This window comes from Poecilia formosa, unplaced genomic scaffold (assembly GCF_000485575.1).
Source record: "Poecilia formosa unplaced genomic scaffold, Poecilia_formosa-5.1.2 Scaffold95, whole genome shotgun sequence".
In the NCBI taxonomy this organism is placed as follows: domain Eukaryota; kingdom Metazoa; phylum Chordata; class Actinopteri; order Cyprinodontiformes; family Poeciliidae; genus Poecilia; species Poecilia formosa.
Window position 1 is genome coordinate 721,174 of NW_006800034.1, and position 23,800 is coordinate 744,973.

Below are 23,800 nucleotides of genomic sequence, written 5' to 3' on the forward strand. Positions count from 1 at the left end.
AGTTAGGGTGGAAGTTTTGGTTCAGCAGAAACAAAAAAGTTGAAGAAAGAAGAGCAAGAAGAAAAAGAACAGACCTCCAGATTTTTTTTTTTTTTCCCTCCCGGTTTCTCCTCTCAAACAGATGCCAAGGCAGATGGTGGTGAATTAGCAGAAAATGGGCAAAAAAGAAGAAATGAGACAGTATATTATAGGTCCTGGGAGGACAGACGCGAAGAAATAAAGATTAAAGCAGCGCCACTTGCAGAGAGGAAAATCTCACCCAGGGGTTGGGGGAGGTCTAAGGTGTCATTTCTGAAACATCATGTACATCTGCATGATTTGCATGACGAGGGATATGTTCTGGGCAGAGTGTTGCAAAAGGCCCATCACGGAAGCAGCAGGACGTCACAGGGGGCACAGTGGGTGAAAAACACCTGATTGATGTGATGATGCTGCATGGGCTGGATGAGTTTAGGTGCCAAACGCAATTCAATTAAGTTCAGTTTAAGTAGAAATGCATTAATGTACAATGTCTTGCAAAAATAATTTAATGTTGTATATCAAGATGAAGCGAAGCATAATTGTGAAGTGAAAGGAAAATGATAAGTGCTTAGGTTCTGAAATCCCAGAGTTGATTCTCTAGAACCACCGTTTGCTGCAACTACAGCTGCAAAATCTGCATATTTTTTCACACACAGAAAAATAGAATACAAGGCGACAGAATCTAAGTTTGGTTTAGGTCTGGACATTGACTGGGCCATTACAACATAAAAATGTTCTTCTAGAAGGCACACTTCTGCCTCCATCTCTGATCTCCGTATTTAGCTCTTTCCATCCTCACATCAACTCTGATCAGCTTCCTTTTCCTTGCTTAGAAAAGCATCCCCACAACATGATGCCAGTCACCACCGTGTTTCACACAAAACTTAGCTTCTTAAAGCTTGTTTTCAATCTTGATTTTCTTTTATCTACACTTCAATTAAGTTTGTCACAAGCAGATTGTCCCACCTGAGCTGGAGATCTCTGCTGGTCCCCCAGAGTTACCACGGCCTTTCTGGCTGCTGCTCTGTTTCCTCGCCCATTTAGGTGCATGGTCAGGTTTTGGCAGGCTTGCTACTGTCTGCCTTGATTTCTTGCAAGACACAAAAGAAGTGAGGCAGAGCAGTCACAAAAAGATATTCATTAATAACACAAGTTCAGAACTTACTCACTCTGGTCTTCGCAGTCAACGAAGGTCCCAGGCCACATCATCAGGGTAGACCAGGTCCTTCAAAGGATGCAGCCCCTGAATTTGGACACAACCAAGGTCATACTCTGTCCATTCGCAGATGATGAATTGGAATGCACTCATAAAATGATCAAAACTTAGAATATTGCTCAAACCCTCGCCCTGCTTTAAGCCTCTCCATTTCTTTATCCCTATCTGATGTTATCCTTGGTCTTTGTTAACCAAATCACACACAGGCTGACTAATGGCGAACAAAGTGATTTATGAATGCAACTGCTTCCCCGAGGTTTTATTTTGGAATGTGAATGTAAAAGGATCAGAATACAGTTTGCTGGAGTGTTATTGCTGCTTACGATTTAAAGAAAAAAAAAAAAAGCACACTAATTTCACAGAAACCTAATAATGAAAATGTACACATATCATCATCGTGTGCACTTTAGACAACAGTCCTATTACTATACCTTCTTTTGGCCCTTGTGCTGCATTCTATAAATCTATAAATAGAAAGCATTTTCCAGCTATTTCTGCCAAGGATCCATTAGTTTGAGAGATTGACAGAAATAAAACTAGTGAGAGAGCAGACTGGGTTAAGACTACACAACATTACAACCAGTAATTCTGGCTGCCTATTAGATTTATCTGTTGCAGGCTGAAGGAGAGCACGCACTTTGTCTTCAGACATGAAAACAGCATCTCAAGTGTTACAATTCCAGAGGGGGTAAAGTGGAATTGCTGTTTTTACATTTCTGTAGCATTTTTTGCCCATAAGGAATATGGATAACAAATGAAATATTCAGCCACATTGTCTGATTTATCTCTTTTATTATCTGCAAATATCACCCTGGCAATTTAAAGGATAGCTCGCTTTATTCTGGGCCTTTTCGCTGGGGGCCTGACAACCTATCAACGTTATACAGCTTAAACAGGTCAGGATTGCATGAGCATTCCTATGTGAGAGGTTTTGAGCTTGCAGAATTTCTAAATAGAAACCACAAAAAGAGAGAAGGCAAAAGAAGGGAAAAAAAAGAACAGGAAGCATTTTTTATAGGAAGCTATGGCGCTATCTCCCTGGCAAAATGATAAATTTGCACGGCGTCCATTTTTGAATTGGAGGAACAAAATCGTATCCATTTTAATTTAAGTGGAAACTTCTCTAAATTTCTCAGAATGTAAATAAATGAACTCTTCTTGAGAAGGTGGCTAAGAGGCAGAGGCTGGGATCTAGCTAAAGTTTCTGAAGCGTCCAGTGCTCCATTTTGTCTGGAAGCACTAAAATATAAAGTCTATTTTGAAATTCTACACACAACATCCCAAATACATTAATATTAAAAAACCTTCAAAATTAGGAATTACATGTTCATGCATTACATCAAATTTAATTGATACCAAAATGGTTGAAGGGATAATCAAAACAATGTATTAAAATGGACCAGTTTCTCTCCACAGAAAGAAACTTCTACATTATTTCTATAATATAAGACTCAGATTGGGTTTGAAGTTTAATGGTTTTAACCAAACACCATGTGTTAGAATGATTAAAATATCCATGAATTCATTGTCTACCTACTGGCCCAGACGGGGACCCTCCACTGGTGCTTATTCCCACCAGTGGAGGGTGTTCAACCTAGACAGTTCATCCCATGGCAACACAGAGACACAGAGGACAAGCAACCATGCACACACTCACACCTAAGGACATTTAGAAAGACCGATAACCTTGCAGTCATGTTTTTGCACTGTGTGACGAAGTCGGCGTACCCAACTATATTACTGTGGGAATTTTGGATATGGTGTTCATTTCTGTTTCTTGAAAGAGTTCGATATCTGCTTCTAATCTCATTGGTGTTTGTTGAGCAGGTTGACTCCTCGGAGATCTACACTCTGTCTCAGAAGAGAAATTGTAAAGAATCTCATTGTATAGAGGTACCAGTTCAGAGAACAGTTACAAAGTTCTGCAATGCCACATATACACTATGTCACAGTGAAGACATAGTATACAACAACTGGGTTTTTCAAAAGATTTGGCGGTCAGTGGGGATGCAAAGAGGCTGACAGTAACACAAAAGGAGCTGAAGGGATTTCTAACAAGGATTGGTTGTGTTTTGCATGAAACAAGAATCTTTTGTGTCCTTCATATATCAGAAACGGAGCTAAAACCTCCCAAAGCCTTGTAAGGGACTGTGCTATGGTCTGACGCCTCACCAAAAGAACACTAGGCCCACAAACATGGTGGAGGGGCCATCATGCTGTGGGGTCACTTTGTTCAGATGGAGTTGTGGTCTTGTCAAGGTGGAGGTCATTTTTTAACAGTTCCAAATACCTGACCACAGATCCTCTCATTTCTGCCAAAAAGAATCAAAAATGAAAATAGATTTTGTTTGTTTTATGTTTCTGTAATGAGCTTTATTTGTTGAGTAAAACTCCATCATATTAAATGGATATTAATCTCTGGTCCCTTGCCTATTTTACTCAAATCTGGTAACTGAGAAAGTCTTAATACTTCAGTATCTATAGGTGCTTGTTTGATAAAGTTACAAGAAACGTAGCATACCACCATATTACTCATTTATTTCTTTACCACATAAAGAAAGATGTTGCAATAAACATTTCTGAATGTTCCATTGTTGTTGGCCAGTAAGTGAAACACATTTTATAGTAACGTGTGCAGCCCTGTTGCAAAAACAGCACCGTCAGTAAAAACGCATTGTAAACTTGGCTGAGAGGCTCAGGGAGGGTTTGCCCTATGACCTTGAAAGAAACCCTCTGCTGCAGGTGTCCCTGTTCCTTCCAGGTACTCTGCCGCCCCTCCTCCTCTCCGCATTCCCAAACACACTGCGTGGCTAAAGATAGTTATTCCACCTTGAACCGATCTGTATCGCCTCCCCTGAGAGCACAGGTCCCTCCTGTGAAACCTCATACGGTACAGCATTTCTTACTTCCTAAAAGGGGAATGAAATGGCAGGGGAGAATATTCAGCAAGCCTCACTTTAAATCAAGATAAAAGACTGAAATGAAAAATAATAGGAGGAACAAACCCCTGGATAACCCAGGGATCCTAATGGAAACACATGGCTGAAGGCTGAGGAGTTGTCAGCAGCCAACAATGTGCCGTTCCCTTCTTGATAATCTGGCCTGCCATGAAATTAGAATAGCAAATACCTCCTGACAAAGACGCATGTTCCTTCTCCTTTGTGAAACCATTAAAGAAGGAGGGAAAAAAATATCAAGTAGTGACTCTGAATGCCACATAACTTCAATTTAAATTTACACCGCTACGCAAAGAGAAGTGATATGCACTCAAAAAATTTAATAACCTATTAAGTTACGACTTCAATTTCATTTTATGAATATTTTCCTAGGGGAGCACAGCCATCACCAGAGAAAGATCGAAATTTAAAAAAGATAAATAGTGCCATTAATCTACAACATTTCTCTTCCATTATCCCTGAAAATGAGGAGTTATTTTTGCTCAGATCCTCACGTAATTAGCTCCTTACACTTGACTCACTAGCCAGAAAATGACCATGTTCAGAAAATTAAAAATTTGTCATTAAGTGGAATTTAACATAATATCATTTATCTTTATATATTCCTCGGCTGACAAGAGGCAGCCTTGGATGTTGATCAGGGTTTTGTATTGCAGGACTTGTGACTGTGAAAGGAGCAGGACTGTGTAGTCTTACCACGTGAATATCGGAGATTTTCACCGCTTTCATGTGGAAAATTTATCCTACTAATGGCGCTGTCATTTAAAATAGGGGATTGCCATTTGTGCTCAAATGAAAGGGGAACTGAAACACTGTGTTATATTGTTGCACTCTATTATGAAGACAGATGTTAACAACTAATTATGTGTCCATTTTGGTTTCAAAATGCGAGCTATGTACTTACTTTTCATGTAAAAAGCTTTCTAAAAAAATATGCTAACTGTTTGAGGGAATGATAGAAAAAAAAGATATTAATTTAGGCAATTAAAAAATGAGAAAAACAGTAGATTTAAAATTTTCCGAGCTAAAAAAAAATTAATGCTTGCAAAGTAATAAAGAAATAAATCCTATTTTATAATCTGCCTTTTTAATCAAGGTCTGAGCCAAAGTTGAATCAACTGTCTCTTTTAGCATTATGTTTCTTTCTGGTCTGCAATTTGCAAAGATTAAACTGGTTAATTACCACGCTGTCAGAACCACAATCTGCACAGATTATACATGATCCAAAGGCGATAAAGTCTAAAATAAAATCTTTGATAATGTGTTATCCCACATAGCCATTAAATATATGAGTTGTTGCTTGTCTGAAACATCTCACACATGCTCGAGTCAAAACCTCAAAATGGTTGTTCTGCTCCTCCAGCTACTCCTGAATATTTTGGTTTGTGACAGGGAGCACCACCTTGTAAAAGGTCTAAACAACCCTCAGACGGGTGTCAACAGTCAGCACGGAGCAGGTGGTAGCACTTTTGCCATCTTGGGTTCAAATCCCAACTGTTTACAAGGAATATGCATGTTCTCCTTGTGCCTCTATGAATTCTGTTTGGGTACTCCAGCTTCCTCCAACAACCATAAAATATGACTTTTGAGTTACCGTACTTTCCGCACTATAAGGCACACCTAAAAACCTTCAATTTCCTCAAAAGCCGACGGTGCACCTTATATATATATCAATATTGAGCCACAACAGGCCTAGCAACTACAGTAAGCAGCCGCTGACTTCATTTTCTCCCGTAGAAGAAGAAGCGTGCGGTGCATGCTGGGATAGTTGTCAGAATGCTGGTTTGTAACCTATTAATAAAGTTTGACTGACCAATCTACCTACCAATCGTCTAGAATCAGGTCGTCTGCAGGTCATTTAGCACCACGTTCTCCACGAACATGCTGGGCAGGAACGGTGAACGGTGACCATCGTCCGGCCAGGCGGAAGGCTCTCCTCGCCAGCTGGAGTCATACTGTTTTGTTGACATTCCCTTTAGTGCAGCTCCATCTAGTGGGTACATAACGTAACTCCAGCCTCTACTGTAGCGTCTACTCTATGCGCCTTATAATGCGGTGAGCCTTATATATAAAAAAGTTTTAAAATAGGCCATTCATTGAAGGTCCGCCTTATAGTCCTTATAGTGCGGAAAATACGGTAACTGGTCTTTCCATTGTTAGAAGGATCTGTGTTGTCCTGTAATCCTGACACCTCTTTATCATAACCAGCAAGATCTTCTTCAACAATTTGAAGTACAGCAAACTCATCTATTGCATCTAGGCTTCAGTAACCACATGCATCAACCCAATCTTAATAAGATTAAGATATTAAATATTTCGCATACATTGCACTCACCTCCACGCCCCATTTCCTTTTGGAGCATGCATTCTCCGACACAGTGGCGAGCCAAGCCCAGTGTTTTCCGGTTACAACGCCCCTTTGAAAGGAAGCGCGGCAAAGGGAGCGTCGTCTGACAGGCGGTCAGTGGCAGCTTGTCCTGAATCGTCTGACAACTTGCCTGGCTCACAACAGAAGCGCTTCTCTTTGGACCAAGTGTCTTTCCAAACCGCGAGTCATAAAAACCTGTCTATCTCTGCAGCTGCTTGTACAAGTTGCAAAGTTGTGTGTTAGCTAGTAGAGCATTGTCGTTTGAAACTCTGTTGTGGATTGCCTGTAAAGTGCGGAGTGGAGTTTTTGTTTTTGTTACTTTTTTTTGGATGGATTGAACTGGCAAGGACAAAAACCTGGACTGGATTATTTTGTTTCGAACTGACGATAAAGGAATAAAACATAAGCTATGTCCCTCTTTAAGATAAAGAATTGATTATTATTGCATAAGTAGTATTTTTTCTCTGTGTGTAAATACATTTGAGTCTTGTGGGGAAAAAATAGTGGCTTATAAGTAATAAGTACTTATCTGTTTAACATCCTTTGTGCAGGTTTTGTTTCCAACAGTAAACAAATATGAACGTTCCTCTTATTTGTCAGGAGAGAGAACAGGCTGGCTTCCCAAAAACTTGATTAAACATAACCATCACACTTCCACTGCCACCCCTAAACATGGAGTATAGGACATAAGGCTTCCATCACTAGTGTTGGGAAACTTTGGTCATACCAATCCCATTACGAATCCACAATAACTACCCTTAAATGGTCATGAAATTTTACATGTGATGTTTGTCATAAACTTGAACTCAAATACACAGAACACTATTTTGCTGATTTTGACCTCCGTTTGTTTTCTTTGCATGTGAAAATGATGTGCAATTTTGGTTCACCTATGGCCGGTAATCATAAAATCTAAACTCTTAAAGGAACTTGTTAAGAACTGGAGCATATTTGTGTAATAGTTGCAAAAAATAATAACTTCTTCTTAGGCTATAAAAGTTAATGACAAAATTACTTTGGAAATCCAAATGTAAATCCGATCACGATGCATTTAAAATGATGTAATCAACAACTGAAACATACAGAGAATAATTTGGAGGGGACGTTCAGTTCTGTGTGGTTCTGTCATTTACTTAGTTCAATACAAAAACATGTTGGTCATCATCTCACAACACAGCAGGCTATCCATTAAGATCTAATTGATCATCAGATAGAATGGAAGGAAGAAATGGAGTTGATAATGGTGAGAGAAACCATTTTGTCTCACTCCCATTACAGAGTAACAACATTCTTGTTTAGTTATTATTCTCCTGTGACTATGAAAACACAAACTGAAGGGCCACATGCTGCACTCCACTTTCCCACTAAAAAAACTTTCAGTTCTCATAATAGACCCGGGGAATTTCATAAGCCATTAGGTGCATGTACACTGACAATTTTATTAAAAAAAAAAAAAAAAAAAAAAACTATTTTACTGAAAATAAGTAAAACAGCTCAATGAAGGAAAAAGTATGAGATTAATATTCACTCTTCATTAATTTGATACCATCTTATAGCCTCAGGTAAATTATCACCATACACATCTAAACATATAAGTAGTCAAATGAGAATGTCACTTCAATAAGATTATGCTGCCTCTCACCCCCTACATGTTTTCCTAAAATATTAATGAGATTTAAAGCTATAAAAATAATTTCATATTAGTACTCGTACCACAACGAATCATTGTGGGACTTCTTTTCCCGCTGATGCAGTATCAAGACACTGACCTCAATTAGACTGGAGCTGATTAATTTCACCACATTTAGAAATTATTTGAGGGGATCACCTGAAATCATGTCTGAGTTAACTGGAAAAGCATTCACATCTGGTTCATTTCACAATAAAAGACATTTGCAAAAATTCTTATTTAGCCAAAAGAAAGAGATTCCAGTAGGCCTCAGCATGAAATCTGCATTCAGTGATATTAAATAAAACCTGCATTCTTGCTGCTGAATCAATCCTTAAACTTAAACTTCATGCTGGGATTCAAACTCCTAGGATATGTTTGCAGGCTCTTCTCCAGTTTAGGGCTTGCAGCCACAAGATGGTGGTTGTATCACAATAAATTTAGAAAAGTTAAAGGGATGTGAATCCTTTGATTGCTGTACTGTGAGGTTACAATAAGATTTCAGTACCTTTAAAACTATGGCAATCACTGCACACTTTATAGAACACAGAAATGTGTTATGAATTGACATTTTGAATGTGGCAACAAGAATGTTGGTTGACAGATACTAGAAAAGCATGAGCCTGGTAATCAATGACATGTAATGGCAAAAAGTACAATTGTAAGAATGTAACAAAGTCACTGCTAACATTTCTTACCCTGTCTCCCTCCGCAACACAACCAAGCAACCTTACATGCAAGCCACACATCCATTCAGCTCCCCAGGGCCCAAACCAATCTCTCCTGTCTTTATGTAGGCAGTGTCTCTGCTTCAAACTGCATCAAAGCCATTAATCCATCTGCCGAACATGACTATGACTGATCTGGTTGCCAAACAATCAATTTGTACCTCTCTCCCACTCGCTCCTCTGGTGTGGAAGTACAAAATATCATGAAATGGTATCAATGGTATAGTTCCAGCACAATGAAATAATAGAGTAATAAGGCAATCGCTGTTTGACCTTGGAGGACAGTTAATTCATCTGCCCATCTGTCTTAATTATTTCTTCTGAAATAGATACAGAAGACAACCTGAACATTTCATTCATCCCCGGATGACATTTCCATTTTTTTATCTGAAGGGAGATGCCATTTTTCTTTTGGGATGCTGCATTTCTTTTCCATCATGATTTTTCGGGATTGGTAAAAAAAAAAAAAAAAAACATGAATGAAGATTAATCAGTTTGCTGAACTTAAATCTCGAGGTCAGGGCCAAGTGAGTGAAGACTGAAGAGAGAAAGCTGAACGTGAACCTTTGTGAGAGCAGTTTACAGCACATAAAACAATACTCAACTAAGTGCAAAGCGTACCAAAAAATAGTTGCATTGAAAATGAATAGTTCAATTAATTAAAAAAAAACAAAAAAGTTGCATTGAAAATGAATAGTTCAATTAATTAAAAAAAAACAAAAACAAAAAAAAAAAAAACCCTCAGGTTCAATGGGGAATCAAAAATAACACAGAACTAGCCTGTATGAGAAAACCAAGTAGGAGACAGGCCTTGACTGTATGCAGCCATGACACAGAGGGAAAGCTACTAGGTAGTTCTGGAAACACAGAAGTAAACACCAGTGGCATAAATCTCTGTAAACAAGAAGTAAAATATAATAGATTATTAACCAAATGCTAAGAAAAAAAACAACAAAAAATCAGGAACTAAGGTCGAGCAAATGTAACTTCCAACTAAGCATATTAAAAAAATAGAATGAACTACAAGGAATCTTACACTTAAGAATTGGACTGAATATGAAAAGACTGATGAATCCTAAAATAAAGAGAAACACAAGACCAAAGCTCATGAAACTTTTCATGCACAAAATTGTGGCAATAAAGCTCATTCTGATCCTGATACTTTTTAAGGTCTTTATAAACACTACCTTCAAAGATTTACACGGTGAATGATGTGGATTGCATATTATAATACTAAATAAAACCCACTCTTAAAACAAAATCTGACCCAGACCCTCAGTGTTAGAGGGCCTGGGTAATTTATGTCATCAGAAATTAAGTCATTAGTTTAATTTTCATATTCAAGTTTTTGCAAAAGCAAGGTTAGGTCAAACACAATTTCACCTTTGGACCTTTTCAGTAGGAGTTTGGTCTTTGAAGAACTTTTCACAGTCTGATTTTTTTCCCCCCTTCATATCTAGGATATCACAGCAACGTCTATTTAGTATTTGTTGTGGAGATTTCATAATCAGAAAGAAATTAGCAACATTTAAAAGTAGAAACATTAGAACAAATCTCTGTTCCTGGCATTGTAATACTTTGGTTCAAGCCTTTTAATAAAGGGTTGACAAAAGTAAAGACCTCTAAAGTGGGTAATAACTGAAGTGAAGTTTGTTGGCGAAGTGAAATCTGTGCCTCTGCCTGTCCTTCAGGGCTAAATCACTGAAGTCTGAAGCTGACTGCTGTCACTAAGCAGCAGTTGGAGGGACTTGTGGCTTGTCAGTCTCAGATGTTTTTTTCAGCGGGAGTTTGGTATGTGACAGATGATTCAAAACCAAAGTGGAGTGCTGACTGCCAGACACTGAAAGACCCAGGCTTTGATGTAGAATGATGTCAGAGAACATCTTTTTCTCTCTTTTTCACACTTGTTCATATTTCATATTTGCTAAGGTGCACTATAAAAAGAGATTTATTTTATCAGCTCATACCTCAATAAATTTTTTCTAATTAAGGAAGCGTTCCTTTTTCACACCATCAACAGGGTGTTCCAGAAGAACGACAAATCCTTGAAAATGTTGTCCTTTTGATCATGTTACCACCACAAATTTCAGTGTTTTCAGCTGGATTTTATTTGATCAGCACAAAGGAGCACTCTGTTGTAAATGTAAAATCATTCATCCTCTTTAACGTTTGGTGACTTTACTTTGTAGAACCAGTTTTCTTGACAATTCCAGATGCAAGTGGATCATGTCTCTATTAGCTCTGTCATTTTTCCAGCCTCCAACAGATTTTTGTCCAGGAATAATCAATGTTTAGCTTTGTCATCCCATCATCTCTGAACAGTTTCACTGTCCTCCTAAGGAACTCCTACACCACAGCATGATGCTGCCTCCACCTTTTGTTACTGGGTGCGTTCAGGATTATGTGCAGTGTTTGTTTTACTTTGGGTTTGCTGTGCAAAACCCATTTCAGTTTTGGAAGAATGGGTTGCACAGTGCTATGTGAAATGTTTAATGCTCAAAATGTGTATAAACACACATTTCAGATTTTATTTTTTGTTTAAAGAAAAGGAAACAATTTACCCTTTTCATTTCTCCTCACAGTGATGGAATGATTTATTTCTCTAACACCTAAAATCACAATAAAAAAACAAAAATACAGTACAATTTATGGCTGCAATGTTTCAAAAAATATTAAAAAGTTTAAGCAATAGTGGGACTTTTTCAAAGTACTGAACCATAATGCCTTGACCAGCATGAAGATTTTGAACAGACCAAAACGAGAGAAAACGCACAGCAGGGGGGACCCAGAGAAGAACACTGAGTTTGATGTGTCCCTTTCGGATGTTTCAGGCTTCCAGCAGCCTCACGGATAAAGACGCCCACAGTGAGGCGTGTGAGAATGCAAAGGAGGCCATCTGATAGCAGCGAGCAGAAGGTAGAAAAGGGTGTGTGTGTGTGTGTGTGTGTGTGTGTGTGTGTGTGTCTGGTGAGAGGCAGCCTTGGAGCATTTGTCAGGAGGCAGCGACAAAAGGAGGGGTGGAAGGGGCCTTGCTCGCCACTATTCAGAGACAATTTGTAAGCCTGGCTGTTGAAGACAGGCCAAAGACTCGTGAACAGCTGGAGCCCCACCGTGATTGATAAATGTGGGCCTCAAAGAACTTCATTTTGATATGAATGAAGACAAAAGCATGACAACATTCGGCGAGCGTTTAATATTACCGTCATTAAGTGGCGACGGTGGACGAGCGCCCTGTCGTCAGCTGGGAATACGCAATGCCAAAAGGGAGGTCCTCCTGGTAATTAACATTTTTATAGCAAAAAAACCTGTTTTGGAACAGATTTGTAATTAATTCAGGTTTCAAGCTTATTAAAAGAACACTTAATCTGCTTTTAGAGGTTTACATTACACAAAGGAGTAATTATCAGAAAGCAATGTCCCTTTGATGGCAAAGCCATGCATTTTGAGACAATTTCTTAAAAGATTTTTATTTGTTTATTTATTTATTTTTTTTAAGTTTCGTAATACTTTGGAAGTCCTGTGGTCTGATTCCATGCAGGACATTTTGTCATTCTAATCACACCATAACCAAATTACAGCACGTATCGACTGTGCGCCATAAAGAGATGTTGCTGCTTCTCCGTCACAGGCTTTTGCAGACGTTGTGACCCATGCTCACATGGGTCAGCGCAAACATGGCTGACCAGCTCCGATACACGCAGTTACTGGGTTCACTGGCTGTTAAACCTCTTTATTAACACCTGATTTATTTTTCATCACGCCTAAGATTAAAAAAAAATAAATAAAAAATTCCTTCCAGTTGGGATTTTTGTAAAACAAGGAAATTCATTCCCTTTTTGCCTATTGATTGCACATTTTCAAATAAAGCATTTTATCAACATAGGGTGGGATTTTTCATCTGTTTTATAGAACTGAGAGAGTAAACTATGCACATCCATCCCTGACCTATTTAATGGCTGAATAGTGCCAAAGACCTACTTGAGTAAAATTGAAAAGTTTTCCACCATTAAGTGATATATATGGCTGTGACAGAGGTCCATAAAAATTGAGAATTGTTCTGTTTTAATTTAAATTCCATCCGAGACACTCCTCAAAGTGACAAAAGAGGGGTGGCGGGGGGACATCCATCCGGTAATACAGTTGAGAATTTGCTGCCAGGACTCACGATGAATGAGTGAATACTGATGAAGTTTGAAATAATAATAAAAAAAATAACTCCATCGCGTACTGGTTTCTACATCACTTCAGTGGAGGATGGGATGGAGAAAGGAGAGGGGAGTGGGCTTTTTCTAGGTTTCCATGGAGAGAGGCACCTTTCTCAATATTCAGAATCCCAGTGTTCTGTGCCGACTTTCAAAAGGAGATCAATCTCACTTTGAAGCGCTGGAGACTTCATTTGTTTGTGAAGGATGTGAGGTGCTGCCTAAATGACTACGCCAATTCTTCAAAACCCACTTGCAGTTGACACCCGGTGGCTCTGAATTCATTGTGCCTTCTTTTTTTTATTTTGAGGGTGAGGGGGGTGTACTCAAGTTCACAGACACATGACTGAGTCCAGCATTCTGACGATAAAAGGTTTAGCCTGCTGGCAGATCTGTTTTCACCAAAAGATGATAAGCTGGGGTCAGAAATAGAAACTGTACCAAAAAAAATATATATATAAACACGCAAGAAATGCTACATTAAAAAGAACTAACGGAGATTTGCCAATCAGGCTTTTCATGTCTTATACCAGTTTTATTTTATTTTTATTTTTATTTTTTTTAGATTTGAGCTGCTCATACAGTTTCATTTACTTTTCAACTAAAATATATGTCCATAGGGTTCTTTACATGAGTCATAGATTTGAGTCCAACTGAAAATTAAATAACTACAAATGTAACTGTGTTTATGCATAGATTTATAACCTTTACCTGATTTTTATCGGATTTGAGAAAACTGCATCAAAAAAAAAATTGTGGTGTTCTTTGTTTTGGTGCTGTTAATAAAATGGGTAATAAATACGATTATTCATTGACAAGCAACAAAAAAAATGACTGATTCCATTCCCAGCCCAATAGAGTAAGGCATCTTTCTAATTTTAAACTAAATAATCCTAAAAAAAAATGGGACCAATTAAATATGCCATTAGCAATATGTTGTTTTCATTTATTTATTTTTATCTTTTTAATTGCTGATGTAATACTGAAATGTCTCTGACATGTTTAATAGTTTGCTATTCACAGAAAAATTCAAAATCAGATTATTTCATTTGTTTTGCTTTTTGCCAACATTGATGGATATTTGGTCCTTCATGATGAAAAGAAAAACAAAACATAATATTGTTGAACGCTTAATTATTCTATTATAAACACATAATGTTTATAATATTATGTGTTATAAACACATAATATTTATATGTGTTTATAATATAAATATATTATAAAGTTCCTTTTATTAAAAAATAAAAGGAACTTAAAAGTGTGTGCAATAACCCTAACTAGCCAGAATTACATGCTTTTTTTTTTAATCTACCAATAAGGTGTAAATGTAATAATTATGACATTAATGGTTTTTAAGGCACAAAGTTTAAAAAATAAAATAAAATAAATGCTAAAATAACATGAAATAAAACAGGGTAAGAGGTTCAGAGAAGAAAATCTCATTCAGTCTCAAGAATAAAATCGTTCCTTGGTGAGTAATCTAGTCTACAAAAAAGAAAAAAACAAAACAAAAACAAAAAAACTGGGAATTTCTCAAAATTTAAACATTTGCCATCAATCAATTACGTTACATTACGTGACCATTCAAATTAGTCAGGGAAACACAAACGACATGAAGCAAAAGATTCTGACACAAATTCTACAGTGTCGTATGACTTCTTAGAGGAAATTTCAGAATAAGAACTGAGCATAAATATAATGTCCAAGACGGATTGCGGTTTAACTTTTGTTTAAATGTTTTCTTGGTTTCTCTCTGAAGACTAAAGAAAGGACTTTGATGGTGAAAAGAAAAATAACAGATTATTTCAAAGTTTCAACCGTAACAGTCAGTTCTCTGATCCGAACTGCCTTGTCGTCATCTTTGCGAACCAGAAAGTCTCTCTTGACCTGCATTTCTCATCTCAGCTGATCAGTTTTGGATTTGATTCCAACCAGTCAAAAATATTCTTGGCTTGTTTCACCCAAGACTTCCCTTTTTATTTTTGCCCTATTTCTTTAAGCCAGGGCAGGACAAATCACCAGCCTGATCAGCCAAATCTAAGCTTAGGGTTAGCCAATAGAAAAAAAAAATATATATATATATATAGTAACTGCAGTGAAAATTCTGCTGTTGAAACATAATTTATCATTTAAAGTTAACAAGTCATAGATTATTTTAAAATGCTTCCTGAATCAGAAATATAGTGTGGAACCGTTTAAATACGAGGCAGACAGGCGTTCTCAGAATATATCTTTCAAACAAAACTCTTCAGGGTTATAATAACATTAAAACATTTTGAAGATTCATGAGTAATAAGTTGTTTGGCCATTAAAATGGTGATCTAAGGATGTTTGAATAAACACATAGATACGTGTGAAAGGTCATATTTGACGCGTTTGTGGTGACTTCATATTAATTTTATCAGAATGTACTGAGAAGAAGGCTTTAATAGACATTCAATAAATGGTAATTAACTTTGTGAAAATAGTATTTGTGTGAATGCGTGACTAGTTCCTCACATGTTTGAAACTGTATCTGTTATCTTTTTATAATATGTTGAGTATTTTTACTAGATTACAACCCACACTTTCTTTTTATTAGATTAGCCACAGCATGCTTAAAAACAAACAAACAAACAAACAAACAAACAAACAAACAAACAAACAAACAAACAAACAAACAAACAAACAAACAAACAAACCTTCTAGAATAAGTAATGTAAATATGTTTACAGTGATTTTTATTGGAAGCAGAGTAAACATTTCTGCTGCTTAATAGAGTTACACCATCTGTTATGAATGGTGGTCTGATTTCCAGCATTACTAGGAATTTCCTGAGTGGCCCGGGCTTAAGGAGCAGCACGCTGAGCCATTCTTCTCCCAGTTTTAGCGGTGCAATGGCCCGTTCCTTTCCCTCACAGTGTGTTTAGATGAGGACCCTCCATGTCTGCTCAGTTGTGCCTGGTTTACCAACACTATTGATTGCAGGTGATGTTCTGGACAGAGTCCATCTGACCTCTGTAGAGGCTTAAATACATCATTGTCCAGAGAGCGGCCTCCTGAGACTTCAGTTATACTGTGTGTGCAGCACTGATGAAGTGGCAACACACACACACGCACGCACACACACACACACACACACAAAAAAGTCAAGAGGACACATGGATAAGCACTTCTTACTCCTTTTCACTGCTCTGCAAAATCTAAAAATACGGCTGGAGGAAAGATAACAACTCGGCGTCGGCTTTTTCCTCAGCAAAGCGGCTCGGACATTTGTCGGCTGGACACAGAAAACGCGATAAGGGGAAGCTGAGGCGTCTCAGAGCATGTTGCGATTACATCGTCCTTCTCTTATCGTCGTTATCAGGCTGATCTGCTCGTCTTTGTTGCTTTGCTGTGAGTTCTAATTGGTTTTATTAATCAGCAATCATGTTAACAGTCTCGCTAATCTGTGTCGCAACCGTTTGTTTCATATACACCTCAGAGGCATTGATGGAAATCCAATGAGACATAAGTTTACCTGCCATGAAAGTACCCCAGCAGCAGCCAGCAGCACAATGTAAGGGGCTAAGGGGGTAGGCTTTAAATTAATTAACATCAAAGCTCTTGTAGCACTTTATTTCTATAAACAAACGTTCTAATGCATGGTAATTAATTAAATATGCCAAGCTTCCTCTCTTTTCATGCTTAGTTTTGTTCCTGTTATATTGTTTCGAATGTTTATCTCCAGCTAGTTGACATGTCAGTCCATGACTAAAGGATGAAAATCATGCTTTGTCTTATTTTCTTATAATGAGCCTAATTTGTAAAATTACAGTGTTTTATTCTGAGAATTAGAATTGAGCTCAAAGATCTAACTCTTTACCATTTGAGATTTTACTGTTGATATTAATTATTTGTTTTCTTTCTTTAGAAAGTACTCCTTAGTCTCCTCCATTTGCCCCAATTCATAAGCAATCAGATGAACAAATAATAATAAAAAAGGCAAATTCCTTCAAACAGGCTGTGATGGGTGTAATAAAACATGAACTCAAGGCCATCAAGTAAATGTTTTAGTAAAAATGTCAGTTTGGTTGAACAGCACTTATCATTGTAATTTATTTGTTTAATACAATGTGCATAAAATGTGTATTTCATAGAAAATAAATGAACTGTGTCAATTTCTCCTTTCAATTCCATTGAGTTCAATACAATTCACTATGATTCTTTTCGGTTTAATCAAATCAGTACAAATAAAAAATATATATATATAAAAAATCTGTTTAATTCAGGTCACTTTATTTATTAATACAGCACCGGATAACATGTGACATCACAAGCCACTTTACAGGACAGACAGGTTGTGTTCACATATAGTTGTAGACTCTAAATCAGTTCAATTCACATCAATTCAAATCATTCCAGTATAATTCAGTCATATGATCATAATCCAGTTAAAAAATACAAACCAATTTGAGCCTTATTGCAGAAAAGGCAATGCAAGTTTAACTGCGTAACTCATAGCAATTCAGGCAATTCAATGTACATTACATGATGAAAACCTAAAACAACAAACATTACGTTTTCTCAAATGTTATCAAAAATCATCATCATAAAATATTTGAATGAGCATTAAATTACTCTATGTTCCAGATATTAATTAAAGGCAATTTGAAACAAACTGGGATTTTAGCTTTGATTTGAAGGAACTCTGGTTTCTTTTTGTTTTTTGTTTTGTTTTTGATTAATTCGGATTAGACCTGAACCAGAACACCAGATTTCAAGCCTAAATAGTAGTGAAGCTTCGTCCTGAGTCCTTAATCGTTTGTCTTTTGGTCCAAAAATAGCTGGTTCAAAAACTTTAGTTTTTCTTTTTCTACGCAGCTGGACAAAGTTATTGCACGTTATTGCATTTACTTGGTTTAAGCCTTTGCTTAACCTTTTAATGGATTTATATTCACCCGGTGACATTGTAATTACAGATATGCATCATTTGTGTATTTGTGGTAACAAGTCTTATTACCGTGTTATACTGTGAGCTAGCAGAAGCATACAGACATGAAATAAGGAAGGCCCAAAGATGGAACCTTGGGGCAACCCGCATGTAATGTGCACAAAGACCCCCTGTTCTTTAGGTAAGACTCAAACCAGACCCCGAATGTCCAGCCCAGCACTCCAGTCGCACAACAAGACGCCTCCTTTTGTTTCCCAGATTCACATTTTATATCTGCACTGCTCAAATGCCCAGCTCTGCATCAGAGACGCTCATGGTTGATGATTTTCAAATGTATTCACGGCTCTTCCAAATGAAGGGCACAAAAGGCTGAGCAATCAGTCCAAGGCTGGCTGCTTTTGGCCCAGAGAGGAGAGCGATACTTTGCAAGTGGAAGGCAAGCATGGCTGATCTGAATCATGAAGAATAATGTTTAGCCTGGCACATGATTAGGGATGTTAATTTCTTTGCAGTGGGGGTAGGGGCAAAGGGGGCTGGCACTTGATGATGTCACTTTGACTATTTGAACAATCTGGCAGGCCCAATGCTGGAAAAAAAAAAAAAAAAAACACTGCTCAATTTGCTGGGGCTCCTGCTCCATTTGCCTGTTAATGAGCGCTGTTGTTGGAGGTACCCATGTGTACCATGTCATGAGGTGAGCAGGCAGCACCTTCATCTGACGCTCTGACCACAGAGGAAAATGGCAGCCGCTGTGACAGATGTTTCTGCAGTCCTGGGGAGGAGGCCATGAGAGACCTGTACAGTCAGAGGGCCTGGATGAATCGCTTGCAACAACTGCTGCGACATGTGTTCGCCTCTGCGTACATCCAGCTCACTCTGAAACAAGGAGGCTGCTCTTTCTTCAAAAAGACAACAAAAACAACAAGCGAACGTCAACGTGACTAAATGAAGATGTGATGAACTTGGAGTTTAAAACAGTATGCGTGCACATATATATATATATATATATGTATATGTATTTTTTTAAAAACCCAAGAACGTATTTCAGTTTAAAGCATTAAAGTGTTGTGTCCTGGTGTTTCATTCAGAGGGAGGAGCCCTCAGTGTCACAGGATTAATGGTCAGGGTAAACTCATTACGTTACAGCATGACAATAGCACTTAATTACTAATGAAAGGATGGGCACACACTGCAGCCTGGTCTAGTGGATTACTTGATCTATCACTGAATAAACCATCCAAGGGACTCATTTTAAACTTAAAATGTTACTTTGACAAGGGATGTTGAGAAACAAGTTTTTTTTTTTTTTGAGCTTTGATTAGCAGCAGGGAGAAGGAACTTGGTGCTGTTGTTAATTATGACTTTGTTGTTAATAGTGTACCCGGAATTTCAGGATGGCCTTTCGGTTTAGTTTGTCGGCCAAGTTTCACAATGTTCTCAGTTTTCCTATTTTCTTTCTGTTTCTTATATTTTGTTCTCTAGCAAACCTCTTAGGCCTTTCACACTACAACTGTATTTATAAAGAGATTACACTACACACACACACGGACTGCATTTTCTTTGTAGCTGACTTCTGGGGAGTGTCGTTTTCAGGGGATTTCGTTCTGCAATATTGAAAACAAATGCATATGCCACACTGTTCAGAATATAGGTAAAAAAACAAAAACTGAATATTTTTCTTTAATTTGACAACTATGCTATGGCTTGTGGGTTTATTGCATACATCCTGCACAAAACAGAGTGACGTTTGAGGCTGCAACATTATAAAATGACAAATATTCAATGAATATGAGTATTTTTGAAAAATATTTGTGCTTAATATTAAAAAAAAAAAAAATCTCGACAAACTCTGAAAACAGAGCTGGCCACACGTTGAATGAAATTTGTGAGTAGTTCTTTTGTACTCTGCAACAGCATTACCCCATGCATTAATAGTGCCAGCCATAAAAAAAAGACAGGCAACTGGACTGAATTTCAATGACGAAAACACCGATCTGATAGAAGTATAAATACAGTGTAATTCAGCAAGGTTTCATGCCTGGTTAAGCATGTACATGTTCTGGCAGGCCCACTAACTGATACTACTTCAGAGCAATATTTCAGAGCACATCAACATCCTGGTGAAATTAACTCTGATGTGCGAGCAGACCGCGGGTCCGACGCTCTGAGCTGTCTCATGATTATATAGAGACGGATAGAGCGGAGTTGTGCAGGAAAACTCCCCGCAGTCTGCAAGCTGTCTTGGCAAATTTAAATACACCTCTGAGAAAAAAACGGATGGCAAAAAAACAAAAACAAAAAAAACAAAAAACAAAAACAAACGCTCTCTAATGTTTGCACTGCTGGAAAATAGGTAATAGATGCGACGCCCTGAGAGTGTTTTCAGAGGCAGTTGGTTTTTCCTGTCTGATTGCTGAATCTGGGGTTGATATACAGATGTAAATTCGCTGCTCAGGAGCACACTCCTCCGCCTCCTCTTTTCCCTCCCTCTGTCTTCTCTTCCATCTGGCAGACAATAGTTTAAAATTCTTAATCCATGAGCAACCATTGAACATTAGTGCAGTGCAAATTACAGATGTTTTACGGTCCCCCCCACCCTCCTCCCTCTATATTTTTTCCCCTGTTTTGATCTGTGCATCCCACTGTCACTCAGTGTCGCATGCACATCCCTTGCTCCTCTGCATTCATTAGACACCCTGTGCCATCATGGCACCATATGACACTGTCATCATTTGGTAATTAAACCTTTGCTCGTTTAAATATGAAAAGCTGGCAAGGGTGTGATCATAAACAATGTTGCGCAAAGCAGATTTGCCAGACTAAATGAGAATCCGAGCAGCATCATGCCAAAGATGTTTTATTTATTACTAATTCAGGGAGCCTACGCAGTTTGGAAAAGAATGGAGTTTGATGCGAATCTTGCATGAAAAAATATTTATGTCTCTTGGCCTTCCTCTACCCATCCATCCATCCATCCATTCATCCATTCATCCATCCATCTGAGAAAAAATTAGATTTTCATGTATAACTTACGATCATCTCTTGGGCCAAATCAAAACTGAAAATAAATGTAACAAAAGTGACTCTTTTGCCACACAAAAGAGTCACTGTGACTCATTAGATGTTATGCAAACAGGCCCAGAAACATCTACTGCAATGGTCGTAGTCACAGCCTCTCCCTGTTCAGTGATAATATATGCAATAACACTTGGACGGAAGAGGGACTTTTAAATTCTACCTCTCAATCACAAATACTGCGCATAACATCGGAGCACTGTTCAGCCTCCTATCTTATAAACACAGTTGTACGCCTGATCATGTTGGACCTCCAGACAATAAAATTTCCTCCGCGCATGCAGGACGAGCATCAGCCCCGGCTCTCATCTCCATTCACAGAGGCCTCCGTCACTGAAGATTTAGTCAAACGGCTGTGAAGAGGAGGGTATAGCCCGTGCCATTACAAGCCAAACCACGGCTTTTTATTGCCGCCTAACAATCTTCCTCAGAGTCGTCCTTTTAGCGCGGCTCCGGGTTGAGAAAGTGCATGGGAGGAGGCCATTCAGTCACATTATGGCTTTCCATAGATCAAGGTCACAATTTTCATGATCATTACACCACTGAAGGTGACAGGAAGCATTTACAGAAGTGATCAGGAGCTTATGTGGGAGTTGCTCATCCGTAGATTTCTGTGGAGAGGAAGATGTGTGTGTACACAGACCCCCCCCCCACCCTCTACGCACACACACACACAAACTAATCAGCCAATCACACAGTGCAGCCATCATTCCTCATATTATCATGAAATCATCACACTAAAGAAAGCAAGGGCAAAGACAGAGGGAAGAGGAACAAAAACAAACTGACAAAAGGGGGGAATTAGTAGTGGTGCCACCAAGGGGAGATCAGGGGGACATTTGCCACCTCCATAAATTTACTGGCTCCCTTCCACAGTCCAACCCATCAAGGCAGTCACATGTCCGTACCAGTTTATGTAATTATTGACAGAAAGAGTTGTAGCTTTATTTATTTATTTATTTATTGATGATTATTTGTAATTGTTGTCCTTTTACAGTGTATTTATCACTGGCTCCAGAACCCACTCGGCTGCAGGTTCTCCAATGAAGTGCAAGTCAGTTGAAAAATGTATTTCATTAAAATGTGAATGTCACGTGTCATACATTTTGATATAGCTTCTTGCGTTGTTTATATCAGTTGATTTTGACTATTGTGGTTTACATCTAATGAAAACCTGAAGTTCAATAAACAGGTTGGACACCAGTAGTCTGTATATTGCAGTTATCCCTGCTGCTTGTGCACTTTTTTCTTCCACACTTTTTCCTTCCACTAAACTTTGCCTTAAAACAGCATAATGAACATCCATAAACATGTATTAATACATGTATATGGAGTTTTATGTTTTTCAATTAACTGACGAGAAGAGATTAGCTTTTTGATAACTTTTTTTATTTTATTTTATTTATTAAGATGAACCTCTAGGTACTGCCATGATAAAGATGTATATGGAGTTTCATGTTTTCAATTAACTGACGAGAAGAGATTAGCGTTTTGATAATTTTTTAAAATTTTATTTATTGAGATGAACCTCTAGGTACTGCCATGATAAAGACAATCCTGACAGTCTGTCATGGTGTTGCAGTTTCTTTGTGCTACCTCAGGATTATCAGTTGTCCCCCATGTGGCCGCCTCCCTGAAAACTTTCTGGACGCGCCTCTGGAAGTTAGAGAAACCGACTTGGCTCATAGAAACATACATTTTCTTTTTGCTCAAAGCCTGCAGCTATGGGGTGCATGACTGCTACATTATGCATGCACATGCCAAAGGCTAACACATGTCAGCGGCCCACTGGACAGAAGCTCTGTTTCCCATATTGCTGACATGTGATTGGAAGCTGTTGGCTGTCTGGTTGGGGCAGAAGCAGCTGGCAGGGCTCCGCCGAGCCGCCTCAGGCTGATCTCTGCTGCACACACAGTCACACACGCGCGCGGCAGAAGACTGATCCACTGGAGGATCCTGCTTCTCCCACAGTGATGAACACAGGGCCTTGTGGGGAGGGATGGCTCATAGTGCTGTTCCTTCATCCACTCAGAGACAGGCTTCTGTGCAGATCTGCTGCTTGTTGCAAACAGCAAAGATGATTCTCTGCCGGGCAGAACTTTGAAATGAAAGAAGAGTTAAAACACGCTGCTCAAACTGAACCTACAAACGTGAGGAACCAATTTGCATGCATTTTTGGGGTAGATTTTTGGTTGCTAAAAATCTAATTTAAATGCTTTGGAAAGCAGTTATTATAAACAACCTTCTTTGTTGTGTTACAGAAGGGCTTTTCCAGAAATAGTGCCTGCTTTCTTTAACTCCTAATCCCCTAACTAACTATCCACACTTTAAGTTACAACCAGAGGGGGCACACATTTAACTAGTCATGTGGAAACTTTGATGGGGAGGAAATGGGATTTAGTCCTTGTTCCCAGTACGATAAATGCAACACTTTTTTTTTTTAAATGACAAGATACAGTCCTATTTTAATCCGACCCTGCAGGGCACATTTAACAGTTACTTACCAAATCTGCATAATGAAGAAAAACCTATGCTTTGTCTCACAATTTAGTGGATTAAATCGTGCTGAGAGATGCAAAGACAGTCATACAACGACATTTTTAGTTATTTAGATATAAACGACACATAATAATAATAATAATAATAATAATA

General features: G+C 38.3%; 1 long non-coding RNA gene across 3 annotated transcripts in view; it reads right to left on the reverse strand.

The window, feature by feature from the left end:
* Positions 1-6,843, reverse strand: part of LOC103142283 (uncharacterized) — a 62,184-nt gene extending 55,341 nt beyond the window's left edge. For all 3 annotated transcript variants that reach the window (XR_001662861.1, XR_001662860.1, XR_001662862.1), the window contains exons 1-3: positions 6,530-6,843; positions 1,191-1,264; positions 988-1,111 (exon numbers count right to left, since the gene is read on the reverse strand). This is a non-coding gene — a long non-coding RNA (uncharacterized LOC103142283). The remainder of the gene's footprint in view (positions 1-987; positions 1,112-1,190; positions 1,265-6,529) is intronic.
* Positions 6,844-23,800: the final 16,957 nt, after the last annotated feature.